At 34.4% G+C, this 15,402-nt stretch overlaps 1 pseudogene; it reads right to left on the reverse strand.

Moving 5' to 3' along the window:
* Window positions 1–1,201: 1,201 nt before the first annotated feature.
* On the reverse strand, window positions 1,202–15,381 carry LOC123904563 (annotated as a pseudogene).
* Between the last annotated feature and the right edge of the window lie 21 nt (window positions 15,382–15,402).

Consider the following 15,402-nt stretch of genomic DNA (forward strand, 5'->3'; position numbering starts at 1 on the left):
AAACAGGCAACAATATTAACGCCTAATCTCATTCGGAGTAAGAGAAATGCTAACAACACACTCTTTAACAAACACACTCTAACACACCTTCTTCTATTGGTTAAAATTTATATGGGTCCCATAAAAGTTATAAGGGTCCACATTTTTTTATGGGACCCATGTGAATTTCAACCAATAAAAGAGAGTGTGTTAGAGTGTGTTTGTTAAAGAATGTATTGCTAGCATTATTCTTCGGAGTTAATAATTAGTGTGGTTTTTTTTTATGAGGAGTGCTAGCAACACACTCTTTAACGAACACACTCTAACACACTCTTTTCTATTGGTTAAAATTTATATGGGTCCCATAAAAATTATATGGGTCCACATTTTTTTATGGGACCCATGTGAATTTTAACCAATAAAAGAGAGTGTGTTGTAGTGTGTTTGTTAAAGAGTGTGTTCCTAACATTATTCTTTTTTTATTTTATTAAGACATTGAGGATACAATTTTTAATATATTTAGTTTTTTATTTACGGTTTGTGATCCCAGCCTTGTAAAATGTCGGCCAGAGTTTCAATAATATCATAATAATATTATTTAATAAAATAAAGACTAATTTTTTTTTTATAATAATATCAAATAACTATACTACTAACATAAAGACCAATCCATATGTACCTGCGGGGGGTGTGTTAAATTTTTTGGATATATGTGTTAAAATTTTTACACTATCACATCAAATTAAACCCATCTTTATAAAATTATAAACATTGGTTAAAAAACTGTTGTCGAAATATTGATTGAATCCAAATGAGGCACAAAATAATTATTAAATACAACCATCAAAAGGTTAAAAAGGTAAAATGATACAAGATAGTACTCCCCTCAGTCCTTTTTTTTTTTATAAAAAACATTTTGAAAAAATTACATTGAAAACACATTGTAAATAGTTACTTTCATTTAATACTCCTATAAATTTAAATTTATTTCATATATACTCTTATTTTTAATATTCTCTCTCATAATCAATAAGGACATAAGTGAAATCAAACATTTAAAACATTTGAAAATTGGTCAAAGTTTCTAATAAAAAGGACTAATTTTTTTTCCCAAAATCTTCCTTATAAAAAGGACACAAGGGAGTATTTTTTTTTATACGGCATAAAATTAGTATTTAAAATAAAATAATAATGTAATACTTGTTGCATTATCCTGAATTTCTTATGCCAATACCTATAAACATACAAATGTCTAATCTAGTTAAATGAAGAAAAAAAATGTAATTTGAAAAATGTACAAAGCTAATAATACCATGGAAATGACCTCACCATCCGAAATGAAACAATCCACTTGTGTGTTAATTTAATATAAACCACAAAATTTTTATAATTTATACAATCAATGGCTATGAATTTCATTTTTCTCTATACTTCCTGAAACTTGCAAGTTTGTTGGTAAGATCTTTTGTACTGTACAATACCTTCTACGGTAGTTATGAATATCCTATGTGTGTGTTACTGTGTCAGACTCAGAACATTGAAGCCTAGTTTTAGCCATAATCTCTGGGCATCAAGATTTTGACAAGTTACCAAAACAAAAATGTTTATCTTGCCATTGCCATAGGCCCAATAATGTGTTCAAATGTCCTTGTCCCAAATTAAATGCATCAAAATTCAAAACCCTCCTTTGAAATGTCACTTGCCACTTCTCACTTGGTGAAATAGTGACTCAGTTTGGCCATTCTCACTGTCAGCCTTTTTTATTTTCCTTAGCCAGACGAGCTTTGCGCACAGCTTGTTGGATTTGTCTTTCATGCTCCTTAAGGATCTCTTCAAGATTATCCTCCGGAGGAAATAGTGGTCCAGAATAGTTGATGTGGCAATTTTTGGGACCATGACCCTGCAATCACAAATAAAAGCGAGTCATTTACTAGAGAGTTCCATAGTCACAGTGAGCATAAACAACTAATTATGATAAAAAAGAACATTCTCAAGAATTCCACAATAGATTCCAGGCCTCTAGCATTATACTTGTGGTGCGTATATATGTAGGAAAACAATACACACATTGCTAGGAAATTTTTAAATTAAGACAGACAACCAGACCATGGTCTCAACATCTATCAAATTCATCGTCTTCCATAATATCAGAGAGGAGCATGTAATGCTGACTCGAAAACAAAATAACAATTGCACAAATTAGTGTTTGTAAGTCATTTCTTTACCATGGCACGATCCCTCCCGAATAGATGGAAGTCTTTCTTGCGTGAATGTTTGGTTCCATCCAGCAAATGATTGGACTCACCATCAGGCAAGTGACTAGATCTCATATCAAATTGATCCTCTAGCCACTGTGAATTCAAATTACGGTCTCCACCCATATCAAACCGTGAATCACCTCGAACTGCAAGTGAATTAGAAAATCTTGATAATTGTGCAGTCCTACCGTGCCAGTAGGAATTTTGTTTTCTCAATTCAGAGTTTCTTGATGTAAAGACACGATCAGGGCCAGTAAGAACAACTTCCTCTTTCAAATTCATATTGCGTGACGATCCATATGCACTTGGATGCATTGACTGGCCCGAATGAGAGAAGATAGTATGTGCTCTTGACTTTGCAGGTTCAAGAGGCAAGCAACCTCCTTCCTCTTCAGGATTGTACTTCTCACTAATGCATTTTGAATTACACTGCCCCCGTCTCTTCTGCTGAAAAAAGTAATCACAAGGAAAATGCTGAATCAGGTAAATCTAAACAATTATAGCAAAAAAGTTCCATTAACACTATGTTAATAATTTTCAGTACCTCTATTGATGCCTGAAGCTTAACATCAGCATCAGGTGCTGGCACAACTTTAGACTCTTTAAAATTCCTTCCAACTGATTCCTGTCTTCCTTGTCCTTTATTTGCTGTTCGTCGTCTGTTTTAAAATAAATAGTAACAACAGTAGTGAGATAGACAAATGAAAAGTATTGCTAAAGAAAAATATAACAGAAACAAATCAGAATAATGGTGCTATCTCAAAATAAAAAAGGCCAAAAAATAGAGGAGACAAGAAAAAAGAAGAAACTTGGATACTTGTTGCGTGAGTAATAAGTTCAGAAAATCAATATCTCCAAGAGAATGCAAAAGTGAGAAACGGGAGCCTTTCTATCACTCTAGTCATTGCAAATCAAATTTTGAAAATAATAATGTCATTCCCCTTGAGATTTTAGTTTCTCATATCAATATAAAAGACAAATTATCATCGAAGCACACTACTACACTAGCAGCACATTTTTGCTATTTGTGCAGATAAGGAAAACATCAGATATGACAAAATCACATGAGAATCTATGATGATAAGAAGATTAAAAGAAGATATACCTTCTAGCTTCCTCTTCTCGAAGTCTGGCATCAAACTCCTTACTCGGTTGGTACTTTGGCAAAGTTGATGGATCACAAGGAAGTGGCATTGATGTGAAGAACTAAACACGAAAAATGATATTGACTAAGAAAAACAGTTGGTAAAATAATTGTTGAGTCAATTCACGAAGAAGATAACTTATAGCTACCTCATTCCGAAGTGCTGAAGATGCAGTTCCACGATCGCTTGGTTCAATAGCAAGTAAGACCTCCAAGAGGCTCAGTGCTGATGAAGGAAAATCCTTGAATGTCTCAGAAACAACACGTCTGTAAGGTTGTTGAGGTTTAAAAATTGTCGCATGTGGTAGCTTTGACTTCTTCCAGTATTCTTCAGAAGGAGATCCACAAAGCTTGAAGATTTTATGCAGTTGCTCCACCTATAATGATATATTACCAGATCTTAGTGCCCACGACCACCCAATTAAATCATAGAAATATATCTATGCCAATCAGATAGTTGAATGAAAAGAAATATTAAAACAATTCAGTATTTCAAACGAGATAAAAAAGCATACTGGCTTCCCTCTTTTGTCGATGGTTTATAAGACCTGTCTTTACTTGTAAGCTCCTTATTCTCATCAGCAACATAGTTGCAGATAATTTAAGTTGTTATAAAACTAACATGTTAGAAATGCAATGATCATTTACGTTTCTTCTAGTTTACACCAAGTGAATCTGTAAATGTCTTTTACATTACAAATACAAGTAGATAAAAAGGACCTATTACTTCGACACTTATTTCACCATAACTGGAATGTTCAAGATAACATATGCAAAAGCTTTCAGTATGTCCAATAAGATGTAGAATCTACATACTGTTCGGCCCAAAGATGATATAGGTCCAATTGACACTCTTAGCAGGGAACCAAAATTCTAGAAGGGGTGAAGAAGAGATTGCATAAGAGATTGGGGAGCAGAGTTAGTTACAGGCAAGGGAAATATAGTGCCAAAGGGAAGTATAGGGTGGTGAGATGATGGGTAGAAAGCATTTATTGATATTCCATTTTACCTTCAGCTTTCACAGAGCATAGGGAATTCTTTTCCTGTGAAGGAGTTTTCTCTGGGGGTTATAGGGGGAAACTCTTGTAATCAATCACATTTAGCAAATAATACATTCTATTTTACAATAATTTCCTCAGTTCCTAATACATATCTAGAACAAAAGATTAGTTTTACCTCAGTTCGTCCAGGCATTATAGGCTTCCCGGCAAGTAGTTCTGCAAGAATACAACCAGCACTCCATAAATCCACAGCAACTCCATAATCCGTAGCTCCAAGCAAAAGTTCAGGTGGCCGGTACCACAAGGTAACTACACGACTTGTTAAAGGTTGCCCTTGAGATGGCTGAAAATGAGTTGCAAGCCCAAAATCAGCAATCTTCAGATTGCCATTATTGTCAAGCAGAAGATTTGAGCCCTTGATGTCACGATGCATAACACCGCGACTGTGACAATGCTCAAGACCACGAAGAATTTGTTGCATATAACACTTGATCTGAAGCATGACAAAAAATATTTAGCGCATTGGGAAAAGAAAAAGAACATGAAGCCAATTAATGTATAGAAAAATTAGACATGTAGCTTAAGAGTTGTAAACACAGCAGGATTGAAACCACCAATGACCTCCTTTTAAGAAAATACACTATTGTTTTGTCTTTTTGCTTAAAACACACTTTGTGTCTGCTTCAAATAACAAGTTAAATGGCTGCATGACAGAAAAATTAAGTGCATTGGCTGCATTACAATACACTAGACAAGTTAACAACAACAGAAAGATACACGGATGGAGAAAAATATTGATTTCAATATATCTCATGTCTTAATATACCACTATAATCCTAGAGGAAATATTCAATTTAAAATGCTGAAAGCTTCCATCTAACAGATACAATGGTTTTGATTCCTAAAATCAAATACAAACATAAGAATGTACCTGTGGTTGAGTAAACTTGTTGCCAGGCATTGTTGAAAGGCCGGTAAGATCATGTTCCATATATTCGAAAATAAGGTACAAACTACCAGAAAGCTTTGAAGTAATCATTCCTTCAAGTTTCATGACATTTGGATGATCAAGCCTTCTTAGGAGAACAATTTCTCTTGCCATAAAACGAACACTTTCGGGATCCATATTAGCGAATTTAACCTTCTTCAAAGCAACAATTTTGTTAGTTTCAAGATCGCGAGCTCTGTAAACACTGCTGTAAGTTCCTTGACCAATCTGCAGTGTGATAAATAATAAAGACATGAATTAGCTAGCAGTGGATTATAGGAAAAATAAAATAAAAATAGGCTTGCCTTGTCCAATTTGTGAAAAGAGTCGGGTCTGCGAGGTATCCAACCAGCGATGGCTTCGGGGGCAACAGAAGTGAGCCAAGAAGGCCAACCAACAACAATAAGCGATCCCCTATCCCCATAACTCAAACATCTGCTTATCCTCTTTTCGTCATCGTGGTCATCATCATGATGATCATGATCATATTTTCCTATTCCAACAATATTATTTTGTTTGTGTCGTTCATCATGGGAGTAAGTGTTGGATATGAGGCGCGCAGTCGAATCATTAGTATTGAGAAGCAAATGCTTTAATGATTTGTTTGGATTGAATTGTGTTGTGTGGTTTTGGGCAACATATTCATTTGTAGATTTGCTGCCTTTGGAGCATATACAACCCATTACATTAATCAATCAATTGATTGATTGATTAAGGACGTAAATCCAATCGAAATTAAATTGATGCAATGCAATGCAATGCAGGCGAGAGTGTGTGTTTATTTGGTTTGGGGGAAATATGATAGAAAGAATAGATCCCGAAATAATGAAATGTTGAAAACTAAAAAAGAGGAATGAAATGTGTACGCACTCACTCACTCACTCACGCGTAGAGGAATTGAATTGAATTCAATGGGATACAGAAAGGAAACAGTTCAAATAAACAAACTTACTAACTAACAACAATTATAGAATTCCATAAATAATAATAATAATCTAACAAATAAACATGCGAAAGGAGAGGAAAATACTTACTAACTTCCTCAACAACATTACATTACATTACAGAGTATGTATGTATGTATATAGAATAAACAAACAAACAAACAACGATGAAGAAGCAACAAACAACGACATGCAATGCAACGAAGATCGCTCGCAGTATATATTATTGATCAATCTGTTACAACTTACAACAAACTAAGCGTGTGTTGTGCTCTGCTGTGCCGTACCGCACACGAACCTAACCACGTCAAATTACGTCACTGCCCCCAATCTAAATAAATATTATTCCATCATTTTCTTTTTAATTCTCATTTTATTTTACCATAAAACTCTTAAACCAACTTAGTGGATTATTATTCTTTGTTTTTTCTTTAATTTTACCATCTTTAAATTTACCATTTACTTTCTCTTTCCAAATAAATTTAGCATATATAACTATCCCTCGTTCCATTAAATTTTATGAAAAATGTGAAATGGAGTTATTGAAGCACTAGTATAGTTGACAAATTGTAGCTTCAACTATTAAAACCCCAAACAAGTTCAAATACAATTGTCAAAAAATAAAAAAATTAAATACTTCTCATTAAAAAAGAGGAAAAAATGTTTAAATAGTGTATCAATTTTACATTGTTTTTAATAAATCTATGAATTTTACTTATTGATATACATTTGTAGTTATATTATTGTCGAAGTTTGGTCTAGCAAATGATAATTTTCAACAATATGATAAATTAAAAGTTCAATTATCGAAGTTTTGTTTTTGTTTTTCTCTCTTGTAACCAAAAAAATATATTAAAAGTTCAAATAACGTGAGTGCTACAAGTTTGTTCGCAAATTAACGTTTTTCAATTTTAGCGATTTTGAATTGTATTATTGATGTATTCTATTAATTTGATGAATGAATGTCGTTTTTACTCAAAAAAAAAAGGTCAAATTTAATTTTAGTTAAAAAAAATATATCTATCTATTGTTGTTGAACTTGAAAGTTAGTCATGAAATCGACTCATAGTTCTCGTCAGCTTGTAATTCCCTTTTCTTTAAACAATTACGTTCAGGGAGGAACTTTGTCCCAAGTTGTGGGTAACTACTCCAAATAGTATTAAGTATGACGTGTAGGGATGTTTCACTATTGACTTAAGAAATGTATAAAAATTAAAAGATAAAAATTGTATAAATAGATTATTGATTCTGGTTAAAATTTAGTACAAACTTTGATATTTATAGGCAAACGGTAGCCCTATATTGGCCAAAAAGTGCAGCCTACTGATCATTTGCCTTATGAGGATGGATCATCATCTTCCTTCCTTCAAAGAAAACAATGGCAAGAAGAAATAAAAAGATCAATATAAATAAAAATAATAAAAAGAGAGAAAATGCAAGAGAGAGATAGAGACAAATTAGTGATGGAGAGAGTATGAGAGATGTGATTGAAGGAGACTTAAGTCCCTGCCTTATTTGGCGGATAGTGCGTTAAATCTTCCCTTCACAAGTAATCGTAGTTCCCAAAGTGGTGTTTGTATTCTTTGCCCTCTAATGCTAGTGGCACCATAAACGTGGAGCATGATCAAAACGCCTAATTATCAAGTCTTAAAGTCCTGACAACCCCGCTAAACTCAATAGGCTTGAGAAAGATTCGGGCTTCTCGTTTTCAACTGCGTTTATACCCATTTGATACGCTCTCGTCTAAGGTTCACTTGAATACTCCGTTAATCGTCTATCGTACCAAATTCCACTGTATTTTATTTTTAGATGTGAACACCTAAAGAGGGAATCTCTGCATGCATAGAAAAATTGTATCATTTTAATCAAAACACTAGTTTATGGAATCCAAAATCTAGACATGGATTGCAGACTCAATATCAATTATATCGATTAATAAAGTTTCTTATGTTTGGATTGGTGGTAAAGGATGCAATGGAATGGTAACTAACTAAGTTCCATTGTTTGTATTTGCAAAAAATGAATGGAGTGGAATGGAACACAATGGAACCCATTCCATCTCATACCATCCAATCTTCTAATTTTCTTTCCCCTCCAAATTGAGGTGTATGCAATGGAATGAATATTTATAAAATATATCCAAACAATGGAATGGTATCTATACTCCATTCCGCTCCGTTCCATTATGTTTCATTCCGCTCCATTCTATTTTGTACCACCAATCCAAACATAGCCTAATTTTCTTGTAGACTAGAGGAACAAAAATGGTTTACAACTAATATTGTAATAAATGTTTGATTTTTTTACTCTATTCTGCCTCTATATTGTCTCTATATTCTACTCATGAGTCCGTAACGTTGTCCCTACATTTTATCGAGAGAGCATAGCTTACTTCAGTAATTAAATCAGACCGTAGAATACTTTTATACCAAACAAAAAACTAAACGACAGGGACGGGAACCTTTCAATCCCACTCAGTTTTCATTCAAAAGTAAAGCAGGAAAAAGAAAACACAGGACAAAAAAGGACATGCCAATTCCTTTCAAAATACACAAACTCATAAGATGGACGCCTTGGAAAAAATGATACGATGATATCATGTTGAAATATTTTAGAACCACTCCATTAGGGAAACATTATGCCCAACATTAATTAACATAGAGAATAAATTCATCGGTCTACAACTATTTTCCATTGAAAAAATTGTCATTCCTCGCCTAACCAATTTTTATCACTAATAAGATAATAAAGTTATTCTTAATTAAAATGGCAGTTATTATCATTTTATAACAATTTTTCAGAGTTTAACTTTATCCCAAAGAGTTTAACTTGAAATCTTGCTAGACGACTCTCCACTCTTTTCATGACTTACATTCTTATTGTCTCCATTGGTGGAATCTAATTTCTTCTGGTGTCTTAATCTTTTCTTTTCGGGATGATAAGCTCGCTGGTCAGTCTCTTTCTGAGACCAACCTCCATCAATCTTGTCATTTTCATTCTCATAGTCTTCACAGTACTCCTGAAGACTAGATCTTCTATGTCTCGAGCTTTCCCTAGAGTAATCATGTGTTTCCATCTCTCCTCTATCTTTGTCAGATTCATCGATTACATAACTGCTGCGACGTCTAGATTCTTTCATTTGGCTACTATGATGCCTTTTTCTATGTCTATCCTCATCTGATCCAGCCTCATATACCCGGTACCTACTATCCATGTTCAACTTTTGTGAGTTCCTTCCTTTGCTGCCATGGTTCTTTTCATTGTCCCTAGTCATAGCATCCCAATCTGCATCAGAATACTCTTCATGCTCTCTATCTATGTCAGATTCAGATTCATCAGTTACATTACTGTTGCCCCTGCTATGATGTCTCGATCCTTTCCTTTGGCTACTACGGTTCCTTTCTCTATCACTATCCTCATCAGATCCAGCCTCATAAATCCAGTCCCTACTATCCCGGTTCCACTTTCGTGAGTTCCTTCCTTTTCTGTCGTGCTGCTTTTTGTTGCCCCTGTTTATGGTAACCCTATCCACATCAGAATACTCTTCATGCCTTCTGCTACTGTCATCCTTGTTCCTACGAAATGAGCTTTTCCTTGTGTGTTCATGGTACTTTTCCCTATCTACCTCTTCTAACCATTCCCTATTAGAATCAGTATCAGGAGTTCTGTTCCTGCATTTCCTTTTATGGCTGTCTTTAAAGTCGGTATTCCACTCCTCATCAGGAGTTCTTTGCTTACTTTCATCTTCCTCTTTTCTTCTACCAGAACGACCACCATTTAACTGACCCTTCTCCCTAGATCTTGATCTTCTTGAGTGATACCTAGAAAAAGATTATGATACTATAAGAACAAGTACAAACTAGACATGCAATTACAGAATATTAACATCATTAAACAAAAGACTGTCAAAACATCATTAAACAAACTATGACAACTTAAATCGAGACAGATTGAATAACTTCAATTTCAATCAGAAGAAAGTTATCCTAAGTTATATTTTCTCTACATCCACAAATTTTATCACCAGTAAAACTAGCTTTTTCTCTTGGGGAATGTTTGGGAGTTGGTTTTTAGAGGCTTTTGGAGGGCTATGTCTATATGCTGACATATATTTCAGATTTTTAAAATTGAATGAATGACATGATAGATGATTATATAATATTTCAATGACTCTTTTAATGGATTTCATAAATGTTATGATATATTTTAATTAGACATGGAGAAAAAGTATTCCCCTTCCGTTCCCTCCAAAATTCAACTCTCAAACATAGCCTTAATGCAGCAAGTGAAAAAATAAAGCTGTATAGCGTAGACTTCAAAAAAAAATTAATTTTTTTGACTGAAATCTTATTTTGAATGAATTTTATTTCCTTCATTGAAGACTATAAACCGTGTCAGGACTGTGAGGGTTTTGTCTACATCGTGGCTTCCTGCAGTGATCACATCACCAAATTCTACCTGACAAATTCTTCACCTTGATCCTTGAATGTTCTATAAATACTACTACACTAAATAAAAGTTGCATTATGTTTACTCTTAAGCTTTTTACCTTTAAAACACTAATCATAAACGCTGATTTTCCTCCACCATGCCAAAATTAACAACTCTACATCTACATTATTTTACATAGGTTCTCAATTTCAGTAATCAATTGAAAGCGCACCTGTCAGAATCTGTTTTTGGGACATTGCTGGAGTGCTTCAGTGCACTAAAATTTCCATGATCATCGTCAGAATGACCAAATAAAGCAATCATCTCCTTAACCCAAAACTTCGGTGGTGGTTTGTCAGAATCGGCCCATCCATAGTCTCCACCAGGATTACGGAAACAATGGATAAAATTGCAAGCTGTTCCATGGGAACAAGTCTGTTAAGATGTAAAAGAAAAGAACAACATCAATTTATGGGCATGATTTGTTGACTGAAAGCATTTTGCAGCATTTTATAGATTGTAAAACTTAACTTGAAACCACCAAGAGCAAAGGTCATATGATTTGCACAAATGAACCGGGAGCACTTGGCTGAATCCAAAAGACAAAATAAAAGATAGTCATTATATTATTCTATACCTTGTAACCTGACTTCATATACTCGCCACAAATGGCAACCTTCCATCTTGTTAAATTAACAAATTTACAGTTCACCTGCCATAAATCATAGCCAGATAAAAATTTGAACAATGTAACGAAGTTTCAAATATTCTGTACATTAAACCTAAAATCCTAAATCTTTCTATTTACCAACTTTAAAATCAAATATTTCGTCAGGCTTTCCTTAGATATAACTTAAGTTACAGTACATAAATACAAAATCAGGAAATTAGTCAGTAATTGAACACAGTATAGATGAAGTCCCAAGCAAATTTCCGAAGACACGTGAATCAGTTTCACACTAAGGACTCATACATAGTGATCAATCCCAGATCACAGCACAGAGCAACAGACCCCAAAAAACGAACAGAGATCAAGCAACACTGTAATAGAGATACATGAATTTGGAGAACAGTGGATTGTAGGAAACCACCAGAGTTGGCAGAAAAAGATGCGAGCGCCGGCACTAGTGGAAATGAAATAGGCAAGGGTCCGTGTTAACTGGAATTCCCTATTTCTTTTTTCTCACACAGAAACAAAACAAGGTAAATATGTGTTTTTGTCCATGTGAAAGATAGTGGTTTCAATGGCCAATTTTTCCTGCAATTCTACTGGCTGTAACTTCCGCTATTGAAAAAATCACGACACCGCCTATAGAAGCTTGAAGCAACCAAAGGCCACACATTACTGCTCCACCATTATAGCAAGAAATTATCAACTATGCTTTCATGAAATTCATCCAAACATACTGGCAACATTCAAGATATTCATCTGGTGCAAACAAGACAAAGTAATGCAATACCTGTTTCCCAGCGAAATATCGACCGTTAACTGATTTATAAGCAAGCAGAGCAGAATCCAACAACTTGTACTGTACGTAGACATTTCCTCGCAAGTGAAATGAACCATTTTTACACACCTGACAGGGATATATAGATAATATGTTTAATACACCGAGATGCAAGTAATTGTGTAGGTGGGAGATGCAGCGAAACCAGAGATAGGGGCAACAATATTTTATATACTTCACAAAAATGAAAAAGTGATATCCCCTTTTGGCTCATTAGTCACTTCTAAATGCCCCTGGAACTTTATTTTATTTTACAAAAATATTGGTTCTATATGTATGATAAGAAAGGAGTACAAGAACAAGACGTATATAAATGCCAGTGTAAGTTCTCCATTCTATTTGTTCTTATCCCACTCTATATAGCAAGATAGAAATATAAACCATCATTTATTAACACTTGCTATGTTTCATGTAGAACATAAAAAATTCTATTCATAGATATTGAAAACTATGTTAACCTAAACTAAAGCTAAAATCATTTGATAAATATGCAAACGTATATACATAAATATATAGTAGTAAAAAGGAACCTTGAAGTTCACAATTTCTCCAAACTTCAGGAACTCTGTGTGAACATCTTCATAAAACTCTTCAAAACAGCGTTCAACCTCCTCATCTGTATACTGAAAACAGCGGTTAACAAGTCAAACGAGATCTTAAGTATTTAAATATAATATAACAATACATACAAAGTGATAGTGAAATCATCTGCATAAATGTGGGTGTGTGTGTAAAACGGGGATCCCGCACCATTTAAAAACTTTATGTAAGTAAACATGTAAATTGAATTGTTTGATTTAATCTATATGATTGTGCATACCAAATTGTTTTAAACAAATCCAAAGGTTGAAATTACTTGTGCATCACACACCACATGCGTCACTTATGCATGTTAGCAATAGCCATTATATATTAGAAAGAAATTATGCAGTGAAATATAACCAGTCTTCAAATTATATGAAATTTTGTAGGCTTAATCTATTTAATGAGAACTTTCAGCCAAATTATATGGATAGCCCAATGCTCCAAGCCACAATTAGTGCATTTTTACATTGAGTCGTGTGTTATGTTCTTAAAGTAATAACTTTAATAAAAACAAAAAGTGTTGTGCTGCCGCCATCTCAAACCCTTTGAAGGTCATGGCCATTGTATTGAAAATACTACTACCATTTGACGATAACGAAAAGATTCACTGACTAAGTGTTGTGTCTACAACTCGTCACAAGAACTAATCTTGACGCAGTAGTAGACTCAAACACTTAGTCAGTGCGTAAAACCCTCCCTCCTACCACAGAAAACTAAAAAAATTCACAAATACCAAAATATTTTAAGAATGAGTAACTGCATCCAGGTTTATAAGATTTTGCTGCCACAATCTCAAACCCTTTGAAGGTCATGACCATTAGTCTGCATCATAGCTCCTGAAGCCATGACTGGGATATTGCCTGGCAACTACTTATGGTTAAGGAACAAGAACATGTAATATTTGTAAGAAAGACTTTTATTCTTTTAAAAGTGACATTATAATTAATGAATCTACTTTAAAATATTGTGTTGACACAACATTAATGTGAATATGAAACAATGCATAAAATGTTAGAAATGTAAGATGATGGAAATTGTATAGGAAAAAAAGGAGTTGAACATGAAATAAAAAAAAAACAATGTAGATGGAAAATTAATAAAAGAAATAACTAGATTGAGTAAGGAAGGGAGATGAATATTTGACATGTTAATCCGAAGGTGGACAAGTAGGATACAACAGGTAATATGTTTAAGTTGAAGCAAGCTAAGCCGAAATGAGGAGTCTCCTCCACTGAAATGAATCTGTGATAATTATAGAGTGAAAGAACAGAAGAAATATCTATAAATTGAAGTAGTGAACAGAATAGACTCTCTCTCTCTCTCTCTCTTTTAGAAGGAGAAATATGAGAGGAAGCAACTGCATGAAGAGATTAGCAATTAAGGGAAGCAACTGAGTTTGCAATAATAATAATAATAATAATTGGAGGAATAGGAATAGGATACACAGAGGAATGAATGAACAGACAGACCTCAAGGCCTTCGTCTTGTTCCCAAGCAAGGCCAGGACCGTTGTACATGTTTTTGATGAGAATGGTGCATGACTTGTCGGGGTAAAAATGGACCCTGCTACAGCGATCACCAAAACGACATGCTGCTGTTTTAAGATGAAAAGGACAGTGAGCTTTATCCTGCAAACCAACCAAGCAGCACAGTAGGTGAGTGAGTGAGTTGGTTTTCTAGTCTAGTCTAGTCTAGTCTAGTAATAACAATAATTAATAATGAAGGAATGAAATTACTGACCAGTTCAGTTCCGAAATTAGGTAATTGTTGAGCAACATTACTATTATTCTCCAGAAGAAGAAGCGCTGAATTGGAGTGAGTTTGAGAGGGGGATTCCGGGGGAAAGGGGTTTGATGTAGGTCTATTATTAGTGACGACATCATGCTCCTGCGAATTAATTAATTAATTAATTATAACAACAATTGATTGAATTGAATGATGAATGGTATAGAGAATTACTTACCTGGTGGTGGTGGAGGAGGAGAAGGTTGGGGGACTTGACCTTTTTCTTCTTCTTCTTAATGATTATTTCGTTTCCTTGCCAGATAATCTCAGGAGGACCATCTTCTTCATCTTCTTCTTCTTTATTATCAGTGTTGTTGAATTTGTCGTCGTCTTCTTCTTCTTCTTCTTCTTCTTCTCGTTGTTGTTGTTTGATGATCCAATCCTTTTCCCTCTCTAGAAATGCGATCCTGTCCCTTTCGATTCTCTCAGCCTCTTCCTGCTCCAACAGTAACATCTTCCTCTGCAATTCGGGATCGTTGAGGAGTGCTTCTTCCTCCAGACGCTCCTTCTCAGCAATCTCCTTTCTTCTTTCCTTTCTCTTCATCTTCTTCATTGCCTTCCTCTTCTCCTTTCGAACCATCATCTCTGATGACGATGATTCCAATTTCTTTCTCTCTTCTTCGATTTCCATAATTCTCTTCTCTCCTCAATTCTTCACCTTGATCCTTGAATGTTCTATAAATACTACTACACTAAATAAAAGTTGCATTATGTTTACTCTTAAGCTTTTTACCTTTAAATTCCGATTTCCATAAATTAAATTCGTCACAAAAAATATA

Source organism: Trifolium pratense, linkage group LG2 (genome assembly GCF_020283565.1).
Source record: "Trifolium pratense cultivar HEN17-A07 linkage group LG2, ARS_RC_1.1, whole genome shotgun sequence".
NCBI classification, from domain to species: domain Eukaryota; kingdom Viridiplantae; phylum Streptophyta; class Magnoliopsida; order Fabales; family Fabaceae; genus Trifolium; species Trifolium pratense.